The sequence below is a fragment of the Coregonus lavaretus genome (assembly GCF_964263955.1).
Source record: "Coregonus lavaretus genome assembly, contig: HAP1_SCAFFOLD_955, whole genome shotgun sequence".
NCBI classification, from domain to species: Eukaryota; Metazoa; Chordata; class Actinopteri; order Salmoniformes; family Salmonidae; genus Coregonus; species Coregonus lavaretus.
In genome coordinates, this window is record NW_028163086.1 from 7382 (window position 1) to 25403 (window position 18022).

At 47.2% G+C, this 18022-nt stretch overlaps 1 pseudogene across 1 annotated transcript; it reads left to right on the plus strand.

Annotated features, from left to right (window-relative positions):
• The first annotated feature begins 235 nt into the window (after positions 1–235).
• On the plus strand, positions 236–3761 carry LOC311118495 (phospholipid phosphatase-related protein type 2-like; annotated as a pseudogene). Its single transcript has 5 exons — positions 236–356; positions 1487–1737; positions 2224–2400; positions 2981–3124; positions 3592–3761. The product of its transcript is annotated as a phospholipid phosphatase-related protein type 2-like (transcript).
• The last annotated feature ends 14261 nt before the right edge of the window (positions 3762–18022 follow it).

The following is an 18022-nucleotide window of genomic DNA, read 5'->3' on the forward strand; positions in this document are numbered from 1 at the left end:
TGTGAAAATTTATATTTGTGTCATTCTCAAAACATTTGACCACGACTGTAGGTTACTGTGGCTGGCTGAAACTAGCCATAAATAATGCCACATACAAGAATTGAGTATAATACAGGATACCGTTCTTATATATTTGGTTTGGATTTGCTCGTAGCTCTTTCAGTGTTTTACACTAACCTCTCTGTCTTTCTCTCTGTCTGTCTGTCTGTCTGTCCATCTGTCCATCTGTCTGTAGATTCTGATTGGAGAGGTGACAACGTTCTTTGTGAAAGCAGAGGGGGCTCAGGAGAAGACCATTGTGACGGCTGACTGCTGTTACTTCAACCCCCTCCTCCGCAGGATAGTACGCTTCCTGGGTGAGCCTCGCCTATAGGTCACACTGTACATTAGACCATATTGAACCTGGTGTATATTGGCCCTACTATATTGGACAATATATTGGGCATGCTGCCTCAATACTGTCATTCAGTATAGAATGAAGAGTTTTATCTCTCTCTGCCCTCCCTTCTGTCTCTCTATTCCTCCCCTTCTCCTGTCCCTCTCTCTCTCCTCCCCCATCCTCTCCCCTTACCCTCCACCTCCTCCACCTCCTGTCCCTCTCTCTCTCCTCCCCCATCCTCTCCCCTCACCCTCCACCTCCTCCACCTCCTGTCCCTCTCTCTCTCTCCTCCCCCATCCTCTCCCCTCACCCTCCACCTCCTCCACCTCCTGTCCCTCTCTCTCTCCTCCCCCATCCTCTCCCCTCACCCTCCACCTCCTCCACCTCCTGTCCCTCTCTCTCTCCTCCCCCATCCTCTCCCCTCACCCTCCACCTCCTCCACCTCCTGTCCCTCTCTCTCTCCTCCCCTATCCTCTCCCCTCAACCTCCACCTCCTCCACCTCCTGTCCCTCTCTCTCTCCTCCCCCATCCTCTCCCCTCACCCTCCACCTCCTCCACCTCCTGTCCCTCTCTCTCTCCTCCCCCATCCTCTCCCCTCACCCTCCACCTCCTCCACCTCCTGTCCCTCTCTCTCTCTCCTCCCCCATCCTCTCCCCTCACCCTCCACCTCCTCCACCTCCTGTCCCTCTCTCTCTCCTCCCCCATCCTCTCCCCTCACCCTCCACCTCCTCCACCTCCTGTCCCTCTCTCTCTCCTCCCCCATCCTCTCCCCTCACCCTCCACCTCCTCCACCTCCTGTCCCTCTCTCTCTCCTCCCCTATCCTCTCCCCTCAACCTCCACCTCTTCCACCTCCTGTCCCTCTCTCTCTCCTCCCCCATCCTCTCCCCTCACCCTCCACCTCCTCCACCTCCTGTCCCTCTCTCTCTCCTCCCCCATCCTCTCCCCTCACCCTCCACCTCCTCCACCTCCTCCACCTCCTCCACCTCCTGTCCCTCTCTCTCTCCTCCCCCATCCTCTCCCCTTACCCTCCACCTCCTCCACCTCCTGTCCCTCTCTCTCTCCTCCCCATCCTCTCCCCTCACCCTCCACCTCCTCCACCCCCACAGGCGTCTACTCATTCGGCCTCTTCGCCACCACTATCTTCGCCAACGCGGGCCAGGTGGTGACAGGAAACCAGACCCCTCACTTCCTGTCTGCCTGCCGCCCCAACTACACCGTCCTGGGCTGCCAGTCCCCCATGCAGTACATCACAGAGCGCCGCGCCTGCACCGGGAACCCCTACCTGGTGGCGTCCGCACGCAAGTCCTTCCCCTCCAAGGACGCGGCCCTCAGCATCTACTCTGCTGTCTACACTGTGGTAGGAACTGGGGGGAAGTTAGAGGGGAAGGAATAAAGTGTGACACCGGGAAGAATAGAGATATATTTTCTGATATCATTGTTTTGTGTGAATGTACTGTATGTGTCTGTACATGTCTGTGTGCTTCTGTGGAGGTACTGTATATCTAGACTTTATATCTCTGTGTGTGCTTCTGTGGAGGTAGAGGTTATATCTAGACTTTATATCTCTGTGTGTGCTTCTGTGGAGGTAGAGGTTATATCTAGACTTTATATCTCTGTGTGTGCTTCTGTGGAGGTAGAGGGTATATCTAGACTTTATATCTCTGTGTGTGCTTCTGTGGAGGTAGAGGGTATATCTAGACTTTATAGCTCTGTGTGTGCTTCTGTGGAGGTAGAGGGTATATCTAGACTTTATAGCTCTGCTTGCATCTAAACCTCCATCTCTCTGTGTGTGTCTGCAGAGTACCTTTTAAATAAACTATTCCTTTCTGTGTTTGTTTTTCAGATGTACGTGACGCTGATGTTCCGTACGAAGGGCACCCGGCTGACCAAGCCCACCCTGTGTCTGACCCTCCTGTCCCTGGCTGTGCTGGTGGGGGTGGTGAGGGTCACAGAATACAGGAACCACTGGGCTGACGTCCTGGCTGGATACCTGACCGGAGGGGCCATCGCTGCCTTCCTGGTGAGGGGACTGGGGAGTAGGGGATGGGGAGGTGGTGGAAGTGGGGTTAGGGGTGGCGGGGAGGGGAGGGGGTAGGGGTGGGTAACGTCCTGGCTGGATACCTGACCGGAGGGGCCATCGCTGCCTTCCTAGTGAGGTGACTGGGGGAGTAGGGGTGGGGATGAGGGCTGGTGAGCGGAGATGGGGGTAGGGGTAGTGGTGGGTGTAGGTGTGGGGATGGGGATGGGGGTGCAGGTAGGAGAGTGGAGTTGGAGGAAGGGGGAATTGGGAATTTTGTGCATTACGCATTCAGTTTCAAGTTAGAGCTGCAATGTTTCAATTTACATCACTTTAAATAACTTGTATTCAGCAGCACATTTTTACAGACTTTCTCTCTCTCTCTCTCTCTCGCTCTCGCTCTCTCTCTCTCTTTCTCTCTCTCTATCTATCTCTCTCTCTCTCTCTCTCTCTCTCTCTCTCTCTCTCTCTCCCTCTTTCCTTATAACTCTTTCCTCTCCCTACACCCTCTCTCTCCATCTATCGCTCTCATTCTCTCTTTCTGTCTCTCTTTCCATCCCCAATCTCCACCTCTCTCCACCAGGTGTCGTGTGTTATCAACAACTTCCAGCAGACGGCGTCAGCTCTGCCCCCGCTGCCCCCCCAGCGCCCTCAGCTCCCCCACGGCAGGCAGCTGTCCACCCTACCTCGCGTGGAGAGTCCACTTGAAAAGTTAAGTGGCCCTCAGGTAAGGGCTTGGGGGTCAGAGGGGATCGTGTTCTCATAAAATGAGCCATCCTCAAATCTCTTGTAAATATGAATTCAAATATGAATGTGAATTCAATTAATTCATTTGTTCATATTCATTCTTACAAGAAGGGTCTTTTTTTTATGGGTCTCTTTTGTTTATTGGTTTGGTTGCTGCATGAGTTCTCTCGCCTGGTTAACCCTCATATCCCTTATGACTAACCTGGATAAATAAAGTTTGAATAGAAGATACTGTTCAATAATGCCCTCCCCTTTTCCAGCCTTTATGAAACTTGATCTGTCTAAACCTTGTCCTATCCCCTCCCAACACAGACCTATTCCTCTTTAAACCATGTATTATTTCCCTCTTCCACCCTGTCCTATCCCTCGGTACATCTAACCCTTTAACACATTCCTATCCTTCTTTCCACCTAACCTTGTTCTCTCCTTCTCTCTCCCCTCCCCCAGGTGCCAGGACTACCGTACTCTGAGATCACATGACCATCAGCCATACCTGTGCCCCGGCCCTCCCGATGTGCTCCTCCCCTCGCGGCGCTTCATCTCCAGCGAAGTCTAGACCTGCCCTCCATCTCCGAGCACCACGCCCCCTGTCCCGCCCCCTGCCCCGCCCACCCTGAGGGGCGGCCCCCTCTCCAACGCTCGTTCTCCACCCAGGTCTAGAACATGGAACCTAGAACCTAAATCACCCAGATCCAACCTCAAAGCACCCTTACATGGGTTGTATTAATTAGGCACCAAATGGAATAAAACTGACTGAAACAGGGAGGGACTACCTGGACTTGTCCAATAAGAAAGGCTTGTTTTCGTTTTTCATTGCAAAACGTTTTGCTATGGTGTGCAGTAATGAATACGACCCTGAAGTAGGTTGAAGTTTACATTAATACAGGGTGAAATACCTTGTCATCCTTGTATGGTTAAGGTTAGGGTTGGGGGTAAGGGGAATCTGATACTAGATCTGTGGTTAGCGGTTAAAGGGCAACTTCCTCCTCGAGCCGCCAACTTCACCATCACCATGGAGATGACCCTGGCGACGGCCATGGAAGTCCCTCTCTACGAGCTAAACGGATTTGATCGGATATGGCGTCCTCTTCCTCTGTCTGTCTCGACCTTGTTCATCAAAAGTTATTTTTTGCCTCCTACTCTTTGAATTTTTTCCCCAAGATGACCCAGTGAGGTACAAATACAAGCTCACCAAAGCCAAGACTACTAAGAGCTGTGGAAGCAATTACAGTACCTTTTCCCTCGTCCCAGTTCTACTGTTTCGTCTCCACTTCTCCTTTTGGGTCTCCTCCTTTTCTTCTTCTAGTCTTTAGTGTTCAGACAGAGAACACTCTGAACAGTGGTTGAACGGCACAGAAAGAAAATAAAAACACAGTGGAAAGATCAATATAAGCCCTCAGTGACTGAACGATCGAATCAAAGGAGCCGTTTGTAAAACTCAGGAAAAATAACCAAGACAAAGGAATAAGAACAGTTAAGAAGATTTTTTAAAATATTTTTATGTGGTGAAAGAGGAGGCACTTTTGTAAATGATGGTGATGGTGCAGATTAACTAACAGATGGTTATATGCTTATATATGATTAAGTATATGTTGTGTATTTTGTGTTTTGGTGGATATTTAGTTTAGTTAAATACTAGTCTCTGCTCTGCTGTAGCTTCACACTATAGTAATGTGATGTTGTAACATTCAACTGGATATAACAACATATGATTACATTACTGTTATTATACAGCTGGATGAAAATGTTATGAAACATACATTAATAGCTCAAAGACTCTCAAGACGTCACAATGCAACAGCCCGGTTACTAACACCCAATAACTTTCCTACATACTGGAATATACATTTGATATATTTCTTTAAATATACATTCATTATCACTATTGAAGTGGACTGGCTACCTGTCATTCATTATCACTATTGAAGTGGACTGGCTACCTGTCATTCATTATCACTATTGAAGTGGACTGGCTACCTGTCATTCATTATCACTATTGAAGTGGACTGGCTACCTGTCATTCATTATCACTATTGAAGTGGACTGGCTACCTGTCATTCATTATCACTATTGAAGTGGACTGGCTACCTGTCATTCATTATCACTATTGAAGTGGACTGGCTACCTGTCATTCATTATCACTATTGAAGTGGACTGGCTACCTGTCATTCATTATCACTATTGAAGTAGACTGGCTACCTGTCATTCATTATCACTATTGAAGTAGACTGGCTACCTGTCATTCATTATCACTATTGAAGTAGACTGGCTACCTGTCATTCATTATCACTATTGAAGTGGACTGGCTACCTGTCATTCATTATCACTATTGAAGTGGACTGGCTACCTGTCATTCATTATCACTATTGAAGTAGACTGGCTACCTGTCATTCATTATCACTATTGAAGTAGACTGGCTACCTGTCATTCATTATCACTATTGAAGTGGACTGGCTACCTGTCATTCATTATCACTATTGAAGTAGACTGGCTACCTGTCATTCATTATCACTATTGAAGTAGACTGGCTACCTGTCATTCATTATCACTATTGAAGTAGACTGGCTACCTGTCATTCATTATCACTATTGAAGTAGACTGGCTACCTGTCATTCATTATCACTATTGAAGTGGACTGGCTACCTGTCATTCATTCAGTTGTGGTTTGTTTACTTGTATTTCTATCGATTTTTATATTCATGCAGCTAAATGTTGCTGTGAGGTCAGTGTGGTTCACTCTTTCACTTAGCATGGCAGTTACACAGACCCTACCCTCTTCCTCATGTTCCTCTTCCTCACCATCGTCATCACTTTGCCCTGTCGTACTTCTCCTTGTCTTTAAATAGTCTAAATCCAACTATCGATCTATTGTAACAAAAGTAAAAAGGAAGTATGTTCACTTTGGATTCCAGGCTTCTCTTCCACCCCGTCTTTCTCAGTGCAACATCTGTACTGTACCTCTTCTCTATTCCCCACCCTGTCTATCTCCCTCGTTCATTCTCTCTTTCACCTTTACTCCCTCCATTCTCTCTCCAGTCTAGTTATAACACTGGAACAAGAGTGTATCGTGTCTTAAAGGTATATAGGTTTCCTGTTGTATTTGATTATGTTATACTGTATGTTATATCAGTCATGCTAACAAGAGCATCAAGCTACCTGAAACTGTTTTTTAAGAGCAAGAGTAGCAAACATCTAACTTTAGCTGGATTGTAGCATCAAGAGAGGAGTGAAGTGACATTCTGTAACAGACACATTGTTAACACGTGCTGTACAGTCAGTGATCAACAATTGACTCAACTTGAGAGAGTGAGTGAATGACTGAAGTGTGTGTATGTGCCTGAAAAACACAACATCCTAACTGTTAATGTGTTGATCCAAACTTTTTGGGGGGGTTCCCTGGCTGTCATATACTCCTACCATAACCATGCAGTCATCATAACTTAAGTGGAATTTCAGGAATTCTGAGGACCCGTTAGAAAGGCGTCTTCATGAAGAAGGTGCTCATTATGATGTTGTATTCATATTTTGATGTATCCTCTGTTTTGGATAGATTTGTCAGATAAGAAATAAAGAAATGCCTATTGCTATACCAAGTTTGACAAGCTCTCATTTACCTTTCACACTGCTGTTGGAAGCTCTGGTTGGAAGAAAACTTAATGAGTTCTTCTTCTCACTACTGACATGTTTTATATGATTAAGCCTTGAAGGCATCATTTATTTAATGATTCCACTCTCTCATTGAGATTCCTAATAGCATTTACCAAAAAGAAATGTAAGGACACTGAACAAAGCAATCCAGTATGGTGCAATGTTTCACCTAGTGTTATATGAACATATTTCTCCCTGAAAGTTCAAAAAACAGCAAAGTGACCTCCCCACCAGTGTTTTGGTAAATAGCTGAGGGATGGGGCTGGAAAAATTAACTCACTCTCAAATTCCATAAGATCAAACTGATAGTTTTAACCATGTTTTGAGGCTATACAGTGTTTGTTTACAATTTCATTTTTTACAAATAAAGAATTAAAACAAGCTGATATTTTTGGTTCTGGTGGGGTATGACAATTTCCCCAAGCTCATGAGGCATTTATAAGTTACATTCTTCAAGTATCAATGGGTGTATATTCTTAATTTAAAAGTCCAAAAATTGATGTAGCAATCGCAGTTTGCCCCTTTAAAGAAATAAAGGCATAATTTATCCTTGAAATAAAACATGTGAGAGAAATGTTGCTGTTTATATTGGACAAATTGGTTCCAAACAAAGCATTCAAACTCAAGGAACGGTCCATCTCAAACTGTGAGAGTGTTTTTTGGCCACATGGTGGCGACATTTACCTCACTTGTAATTTATTGAGAGGAAAATGCACACTTCACAGTATGATTTTAAAAATGCTGATTTGGGTTATTGAGAGTAGTACTTGTTTTGTTTAATTTAGACTCAATTTGGAAATGTGATATTTGACAAAATGCTGAGAATGGGTGTTTGGAACAGCCGGCTGATTTTATGTACAGCATTTTTCAAATAAATGAATTGATAGGCTACAGTAATTCTTCAAAATACGCAGACAGATGCAAGCTGGCATATAAACACACACACATTTTCTCTCTCAATCACACACAAAGTCACACACACACTGAGAACTCCCAGCACTCTCTCATAGCACCATCATCTTCTCCGGAAATTGCCTCTCAAGCACAGTCGGAGCCCCATTAGAAAAGAGGAGCGCCATGCTGTAACCTTTTTAACAAGACATTAGTGATGCACCTGCTCTCCCTCTCTCTCTCCCACACACACACTGTCCTCTCTCTGTCTCCCTCTTTCTCTATACAGTATGTCTCTCTCTATACAGTATGTTTCTCTCCTACCCTCCTCCCGAAGTGTTCTCAATCTTATTTACACTTGACACCACCCACTGGGCAAAAACTGGTTGAATCAACATTGTTTCCATGTCATTTCAACCAAAATAATCAATGTGAAAACCGCCTCGGACATTTATATGGAGCCATTAACCGAGAGAGAGAGAGAGAGAGAGAGAGAGAGAGAGAGAGAGAGAGAGAGAGAGAGAGAGAGAGAGAGAGAGAGAGAGAACAAATTGGACACACTCTGGGCCAAGGTAAATGGCACAGCTACCATTCCCCTTAGCAACCTAGAACAATGGTCACCTCAAGCTGAACCTCGGCAAGACGGAGCTGCTCTTCCTCCCGGGGAAGGACTGCCCACTCCATGATCTCGCCATCACGGTTGACAACTCCATTGTGTCCTCCTCCCAGAGTGCAAAGAACCTTGGCGTGACTCTGGACAATACCCTGTCGTTCTCCGCTAACATCAAGGCGGTGACCCGATCCTGCAGGTTCATGCTCTACAACAGGGTTCTTCAATTCCGGTCCTGGAGGGCCGAAACACCTCTGTTTTTCATCCTCTCCTTCTAATCAGGGGCTAATTCAGACCTGGGACACCAGGTGAGTGCAATTAACTACCAGGTAGAAATAAAAAACAGAAGTGTTTCGGCCCTCCAGGACTGGAATTGAAGAACCCTGCTCTACAACATTCGCAGAGTACGACCCTACCTTACACAAAAAGCGGCACTTGTCATCTCCCGTCTGGATTACTGCAACTCCGCTGTTGGCTGGGCTCCCTGCCTGTGCCATTAAACCCCTACAACTTATCCAGAACGCCGCAGCCCGTCTGGTGTTCAACCTTCCCAAGTTCTCTCATGTCACCCCGCTCCTCCGCACACTCCACTGGCTTCCAGTTGAGGCTCGCATCTACTACAAGACCATGGTGCTTGCCTACGGAGCTGTGAGGGGAACGGCACCTCCTTACCTTCAGGCTCTGATCAGACCCTACACCCAAACGAGGGCACTACGTTCATCCACCTCTGGCCTGCTAGCTCCCCTACCTCTACGAAAGCACATTTCCCGCTCAGCCCAGTCAAAGCTGTTTGCTGCTCTGGCACCCCAATGGTGGAACAAGCTCCCCCACGACGCCAGGACAGCGGAGTCACTGACCACCTTCCGGAGACACTTGAAACCCTACCTCTTTAAAGAATACCTGGAATATTATAAAGTAATCCTTCTACCGCTCAACCGAGCTACTCACTCTCACAATGAACAATCACTCAAAAGGACAAGGGGGCAGAGGGAACACTTATACACAGACTAATGAGGGAGTACCAGGTGTGTGTGTGATTAACAAGACAAGACAAGACAAAAGGAGTGATGATAAATGGAGCGGTAGTGGCTAGTAAGCCGGTGACAACGAACGCCGAAACCTGCCCGAGCAAGGAGGAGGGGCAGCCTTGGCTGAATTCGTGACAGTACCCGCCCCCCTTGACACGCTGCTCCAGCAGTGCGCCGACGTCGGCCTCGGGGACGGCCAGGAGGACACGGAGCAGGGCGAGTCGGATGGCGATGATGGAAGTCCCTCAACAGATAGGGATCGAGGTTATCTCTCACCGGGACCCAGCACCGTTCCTCCGGACTGTACCCTTCCCACTCCACGAGGTACTTAAGGCCCCCCACCCAGCGCCTTGAATCCAGTATGGAACGGACAGAGTACGCCGGCGCCCCCTCGATGTCCAAAGGAGGTGGAGGGACCTCCCGTACCTCAGACTCCTGGAGCGGACCAGCCACCACCGGCCTGAGGATAGACACATGAAACGAGGGGTTAATACAGTAATCAAGGGGGAGTAATAACCTATTTGTGACCTCGTTGATTCTCCTCAGGACTTTGAACGGCCCTACAAACTGCGGGCTCAGCTTCCGGCAGGGCAGGCGGAGGGGCAGATTCCGGGTCGAGAGCCAGACCCGATCCCCCGGTACAAAGACGGGGGCCTCACTGCGGTGACGGTCAGCGTTGGCCTTCTGACGATGCACGGCGCGTTGGAGGTGAACATGGGCAGCGTTCCACGTCTCCTCCGCGCGCCGAAACCAGTCATCCACCGCAGGAACTTCGGTCTGGCTCTGGCGCCACGGTGCCAGAACCGGTTGATAACCTAAAACACACTGAAATGGCGTTAGGTTCGTAGAGGAGTGGCGGTGAGAGTTCTGGGCATATTCTGCCCATGGCAGGAACACCGACCACTCCCCCGGCCCGTCCTGGCAATAGGACCTCAGGAACCTACCCACATCCTGATTTACCCGATCCACCTGCCCATTACTCTCAGGGTGGAACCCAGAGGTCAGGCTGACCGAGACTCCCAGACGTTCCATGAACGCCTTCCAGACTTTTGACGTGAACTGGGGACCTCGGTCAGACACTATATCCTCTGGTACTCCGTAGTGCCGGAAGACGTGTGTAAACAGGGCCTCCGCAGTTTGCAGAGCTGTGGGGAGACCGGGCAGAGGAAGGAGGCGGCAGGCCTTCGAAAAGCGGTCCACAACGACCAGGATGGTGGTGTTCCCTTGAGAGAGAGGCAGATCAGTTTAAAAAAAGATCAACACTCAAATGAGACCGTGGTCGTTGTGGAACTGGTAAAGGTTTTAACTTACCCGCTGGGAGGTGCCTAGGTGCCTTACTCTTGGTGCACACTGAGCAGGAGGAAACATACACCCTCACGTCCTTAGCCAAGGTAGGCCACCAGTACTTTTCAGTCAGGCAGCGCATTGTACGACCGATACCTGGGTGACCAGAGGAGGGTGACGTGTGTGCCCAGTAGATCAGACGATCACGGATAAGCGCAGGCACGTACTGCAGCCCAGCTGGACACTGTGGAGGAGATGGATCTGTGCGTAATGGCTGCGCTATATCTGCGTCCGTCGCCCATACTACCGGTGCCACAATGCATGAGTCTGGCAGTATGGAGGTATTGTCTCTGGGCCTCTCCTCTGTATCATACAGCCGGGACAGTGCGTCTGCCTTCACGTTCTTCGTACCCGGAATGTATGACAGTGTGAAATCAAACCGGGTGAAGAATAAGGCCCACCTGGCTTGGCGAGGGTTCAGCCTCCTCGCTGCCCAGATGTACTCCAAGTTACGGTGGTCTGTCCAGAGGAGGAATGGGTGTTTCGCCCCCTCGAGCCAATGTCTCCACACGGTCAGAGCTCGAACAACAGCCAACAGCTCCCGATCACCAACGCCGTGGTTCTGCTCCGCCGGGCTGAGCTTCTTTGAGAAGAACGCACAGGGGCGGAGCTTGGGTGGCGTGCCCGAGTATTGAGACAGGACTGCTCCCATCCCAACCTCGGACGCATCCACCTCCACTACGAACAGTAGTGATGGATCGGGGTGGGCCAGTACCGGGGCCGAGGTCAACAGTTCCCTCAGGTTACTGAAGGCCCTGTCAGCCTCAGCAGTACAGCTCCAGTTGGACAAGGAATCCCTGACATAGAGCCGGCGTCCCATCGAACGCCCGTGGTCGAGATATCTGGATCCCTCCGGGTGCAGTGATGTAGGTGGCTGGATCCGGTTGGCCAGCTTGTCTCGACGGATAGGTTCCTCTTCTCTCCAGGCGTTGGACGACTTGAAGAACCCGATCCATCGCTTCCCCTAAGCTGGCCAGCATAGTGGAATGTTCCTGGACCCTTGCCACTATTCCAGGCGTGCGCTCCTCTTCTGCTGACTCCATAGAGGTGAGTGATTCTGTGATGAGGTGTGAATGACGGAGTCAGGCGCAGGAGGTAAAACACCGAAATCCAGAGTTTATTCAGTGTACATGAATAAAGCGCAGCAAGTGTCAAAACGAAACTAGCACAAGGGAAAAATCCACCTTGGCTACATACAAGGAAAGAGTAGCTCAACCGAGCTACTCACTCTCACAATGAACAATCACTCACAAAGGACAAGGGGGCAGAGGGAACACTTATACACAGACTAATGAGGGAATGAGTACCAGGTGTGTGTGATTGACAAGACAAGACAAGACAAGACAAATGGAGTGATGATAAATGGAGCGGTAGTGGCTAGTAAGCTGGTGATGACGAACGCCTAAACCTGCCCGAGCAAGGAGGAGGGGCAGTCTCGGCTGAATTCGTGACAAAAAGTAACTTCAAACCGACTGTCATTTAGCCTTCGCCACGTCGTTGTTGGACATAGATTTTCCTCACCCTTGTTCAGTGGAAAATAATCTTGAAGAAGAAGTACACTGCGCCTTTTAGTTTTATGCATTTTCTACAGGCGCGTGTGAGCGAGTGGCAGACCCGTCGCCAGACCTCAGTCTTAAGGGGGGCATATGAAATGCATGGGAGGGCAGGGCACAATTATTATTAGCCTACAGTACCTATATTTAATAATAAATTCCCTCAAGTGGGGGGGGGGGGGGGCACAAGCATTTTTGGGGGCGGGCCCGGCCCCCTATGGCCCGCCCATAGCGACGGGTGTGGCGAGTGGTGAGGGAGGGCGTGCTCTTCCTCGGGATGGGGGTCGGAGGAGAAGTGAGAGGTTGTAGTTCACAATCAGCCGGGAGATGCCACAAGCGTTGGTTCATCCCATTGGTTCGTTGTAGAGCTTTCGGGTCAGTGCTATCCGGGATCCCTGGGACGTCCCGACCCTAAACCCTAACCATAACCCCTACCCTTACCTCTTACCTAACCCTAACCGTAACCATTTAAAAGGACGTCCCAATGATCCCAAATAGCAAAGACCTTCCGGAGAAAGAGGGGTGGTTGCCAAAAACTGCAACGCACAAAAGAGAAAGGAATTGGAGAGCGTTTCTCGCTGATTTTTTATGAAAACATGGTTACACTATGTGGTATGGACTCGAGATATCCGATCTGGGACAACGGTGGAAATGCGATGGACGGGTGAGCTTATCACTTATTATTATAAACTATTAAGCCTGTCATCTCGTGCGGGTGTAGCGACATTTAGGCTACAATTCACTGATGGCTTAGTATCGAGTTTTATATTTATATATATATATATATATATATATATATACTGAACAAAAATATTGATGCAACATGCAACAATTTCAACGATTTTACTGAGTTACAGTTCATATAAGGAAACCAGTCAATTGAAATATTCATTAGGCCCTTATCTATGGATTTCAAATGACTGTGCAGGGGCGCAGCCATGGGTGGGCCTGGGAGGGCATAGGCCCACCCACTTCGGGGCCAGGCCCACCCACTGTGGAGCCAGGCCCAGCCAATCAGAGTGAGTTTTCCCCACAAAAGGGCATGATTACAGACAGAAATACTCCTCAGTTTCATCAGCTGTCAGGGTGCCTGGTCTCAGATGATCCCGCAGGTGAAGAAGCCGGATGTGGAGGTCCTGGGCTGGCGTGGTTACACGTGGTCTGCGGTTGTGAGGCCTGTTAGACGTACTGCCATATTCTCTAAAACAAAGTTGGAGGCGGCTTATGGTAGAGAAATGAACATTCAATTATCTGGCAACAGCTCTGGTGGACATTCCGGCAGTCAGTATGCCAATTGGGCGCTCCCTCAAAATTTTGACATCTGTGGCATTGTGTTGTGTGACAAAACTGCACATTTCAGAGTGGCCTTTTATTGTCCCCAGCACAAGGTGCACCTGTGTAATGATCATGCTGTTTAATCAGCTTCTTGATATACCACACCTTTCAGGTGGATGGATTATCTTGGCAAAGGAGAAATGCACACTAACAGCGATGTAAACAAATTTGTGGACAAAATTGGAGAGAAATAAGCTTTTTGTGCATATGGAAAAATTCTGGGATCTTTTATTTCAGCTCATGAAACATGGGACCAACACTTTACATGTTGCGTTTATATTGTTCTTCTGTATAGATGAATAACACTTTGTTTATTGATGGAAGGAAGCAGGAATATGTTGATGAATAGATAACCAAAGAAAGGTCCCATTAAAATGAAGCATGCACTGTCAGAACTGTCAACAATATCACAGAACATTATTCTACAGTGTTTAATTGGTTAGGCTATTTTGTTGTTCTTGGAATTTTATTTAAATTATTTATTTTAGGAATAATTAAAAGGGCAATCATCAGTTGCTACATACATTTATTTTACTTATAAAGTAATGATATGTACCCATTGATTCTTTTTTCTTTTCTTGAAAAATATAGCCTAACATAAATAAATGCCTCATGAGCTTAGTTCAACTGTCGTACCCCATCAGAACCCAAAATATAAGCTTGTTTTACTCCAATGTTTGTAAACAAATTAAATGTAAATAAACAGTATATAGTCTCAAAACATGATTAAAACTATAATGTTGATATCATGGATGGTCAGTCCTTGCATCCATAGCTCTGTCAATGAATTTGAGAGTGGTAACATTTCTCCAGCCCCATCCCTCAGCTTTTTACAGAAACAGGAGAATTATTTGTTATTATTTCTACTGCTGATTGCTCCTTTAAGGGCTGTTACTTGATGGGGAAATGAATAGTGTGCAGTATAAGGCTGAAAGAATCAGTTCACTGCTATTCTGAGTGTAGCCTACTATGTTCCACTTACAGGAAGCGGTCTACCGGATGTACAGTATTTACAAACAAACAAACCCTAATATACAATCCTGTTACGTAGAAACAAAACATGTGCTGCTATTTACTATTTACAGTGGTTAGAAGATGTCTTTATGGAATCGTGATTACTGTGTATTTAGCCTTCAGTATACTCTTCTACTAAATGTAATACTTTGTCACTAAGTGTTGCCAAAAACGGTGAGGAAAAAAATACAATACATTTGCTACAGATTGATCATGTTGTCAACTGATTCATGAAGTTATAGAATAGTGACTCTGGCTCCAGCATCAGTGGCTATAGGACCTGGAGGAGAGAACTGCTGCTGTAGGTAAACAACATAAACATCTTTACAGCAGCGCTTTAGTTCCAAGTAATTGAACAGTAAAGTAAAGGAGGAATGTCCTCCTTTAATGATAAGCTTGCTGTTCTCATAGCCTACCAGTAAACACCCTCTTTCCTAGTGTTTACCACGTGTGAGTGCGGAAGAGAGGGAGAGAGAGAAACACAAAGTGAGAGCGAGAGGTAGAAAGCTAGAAGCCAGGTATTGAGGGATATAGTGTCAGAATACTTGACGTGTCAGACTTGTTTTGGCACCTCCTGTCAATGACGATGAGAGGGGAAGTAGACAGACAGGAAGAAGGATGGTGAGAAATTTGACAGAGTGGGACTCTCTCTCAGACAGAGCATTTGGCAGTGTTCCTCTATTCAAGGTGCATGTTATACCATGTGATTGATGGGCTGGTAGAGAGTAAATCAGTCAATCAAGATATAAACCTTAAATTCGACAGGAGAGGTAGAGAGAGAGAGGAGTAAACTCATGTTTGGAAACCTGCCCTGAGTTCTCCACCGGGAGCTGTCCATAGTGCTGATGCATTCCATCTCTCCCTCTCCTCTTCCCCCTCTCCCTCTTTCCTCCTCCTCCTCTCCTCCTCTCAGCTGTTGATTGACATCCACTGCCTCTAATTAGCAAGTGAGAGTGTGGTTGAGTCTTGCTGACTGCCTTATTCTCAATGGGACAGGCAGAGAGAGGAGGGTGAGAGGAGGGAGGGAGACAGGGAGAGAGGGAGATAAAGGGGGGAGAGAGAGAGAAGACGAGAGAGAGAGAGGGAGGGAGACAGGCAGGGAGAGGGAGGGAGGGAGGGAGACAGGCATGGAGAGAGAGGGAACCAGAGAGGGAGGGAGGGAGACAGGCAGGGAGAGAGAGGGAGGGAGGGAGAGAGACAGGCAGGCAGGGAGATCTACAGTAGGTTAAAAGCTTGTTTAATAACAGGGGTGAAGAGGTCAGAAAAGGGAGGAATGGAAACTGTTTACCAGTTCACTTCAGGTACCGATTTCTGTCTTTCTTTGTGTACAGTGTATGTTATTGTTTGTTTTCTAATCAAACACTTTTCTTTCCCAGGCCACCATTCTCACCGATGTCTTCTGCCCCCTCCCATCTATCATTCTACGGGTGAAGAATGAAGAAGAGAAAAGAGGAGAGACAATGGATAGAGGGGAGAAGAAAGGATGGAGGGGAGGTGGTTAGACCCGGTGCTCCCGTCTCGACCACGGGTATTCTTGGGTTGATAATACAGATGTCGATGTTATTGCTTGAGAATACGCGTAGCCGAGTGGAAGCTATTGCATCGACAATTGACTATCATTACAACAACAACAAAAATATATATATTTTTAAAGAGCTCTAATGATGGACAAGGTATATTTCCTTTCTGTTGTTGAGCTTTATTGAAGAGATAGTGTTGGAAAGACATGGAAGATAGGGGAAGGGTGAGTCAAAGGGCAGTGGGCCGGATTCAAACCCATGCCGTCTCTGGCATGCATGTGACGTGTCAGCGGCTGCTGGAAGACACAGGCCACTCACTTCCTGTTCAAATGTTTCACCTATATATGCCCAATCAACTCCTTAACAAGTGTGTAGGGATAAAGAGGTACTTTGTATTTTCACCTGTGCTGGTCCATGACAACACCACCACCACCCTTTGTCTCCATCTCTCTCCCTCCCTCTTTCTATCTCTCCTATCACTATTTATATATCCACATGCTAGAACTGTGCGTGTGACTTTGACGCCTGCAGCGACCGCTAGAGACAGTAACACATGAGGACATGTCAAGGCTTGCATCACAGTGGCTGTAATACTATATCAGCACCAGATACTGTAGACTGATCTAGGATCAGCTTTCCCTCCCCAAGGCTAAAACGAACCTTAGATCAGTGTCTAGGGGCAACTTTAAGGACTACATTGCGGTGGCTGATGTTTCAGCTCCAGATAGAAGGTGCCCTTAGGCACAGATCTAGGATCAGTTCACCCTCCCCAAATCCTAACCTAAACCACTTATGGTGAAAATGCCCAAATTGACCTGTGTCTAGAGGCAGCATCACTCTACTCCAACATCCATCTCACCAAGGGATCTGGGGAATATTTTGATAGCCTGGCCCCGGTTAAACCAGACTGAATCCTGCGCTCACAATGAAACACAGTGTTCAGTCTGTTCTACTCAGGCTAATACAGTGTCAAGGCCTGGGTGTGTTCATTAGCGCACACTGTAGCAAAACGCTTTGCAACTGAAAACTTTTGTAACAAAAACAAGAGTTTCTTATTGGACAAGTTCAGGTAGGTCCCTCCCTGTTTCGGAGTGTTGGCTTTCGTTTGGTTCATAGTAAATACACCCCCTAACTGATGAATGGTTGCAGATTAGAAAGTGCCAGAGGAGTTGGGGATAAATGTGTTGAAATAAATGTAGGTTCATTAACATTATTGCTGATAATATATGTCCAATAAATCAACTTTAGCTTTCCTTTATATTTAGTAATTTCATGGCATTGTTTTGTAATAATAATAATTTAACTTGCATAGTGCTTTTCATTACAGAAAATTACCTCAAAGCGCATAAAAAGCAAAACAAATTAATTGAAATTGAGATGGTTGAGATGGATATTGATTGTCTCTATTTGGCTTCTGATGAAAGCCTGGGAGTTGAGGCAGTTTGGATTGGAAAGGCAGTGTAGCTTCAGGGGAGGGGGCATCGATGGTACAGCCAGAGAGAAACAAAGACAGTCTGACAAACAGGCCTGCAGCGCTTCATCAGTGCACCACACCTGCTTCTCTGACGGTCAGTTCCTCCATAGGACCAACTTCTCCATTGCCAAACATGTAGCACCCACCTGGGTGATGCCACGGCTGCACCACATCTTGGCAGTGGTTAAGAACAGTCCCTGAGCCTCTTCTGCCATCTCTAGACACAGCATGCAGTACTTGTTGTAATTCTTCTCTACAGATGAAACAATAAAGCTGTGGCTGCATTATTTGAATCCAAACAGCCAGCTAGCTAGAAGCCAAAAAATAGACTTTTCATCCCAATTCTGCAACTCCGAGATTCAAGAGATCAATCCCTAGAGCAGTCAAACCCCCAAAAATTATTTTAGCACAAAGGCACTGTACATTATATCACCATCAACTGACTGTTTCAATGCCCTGTA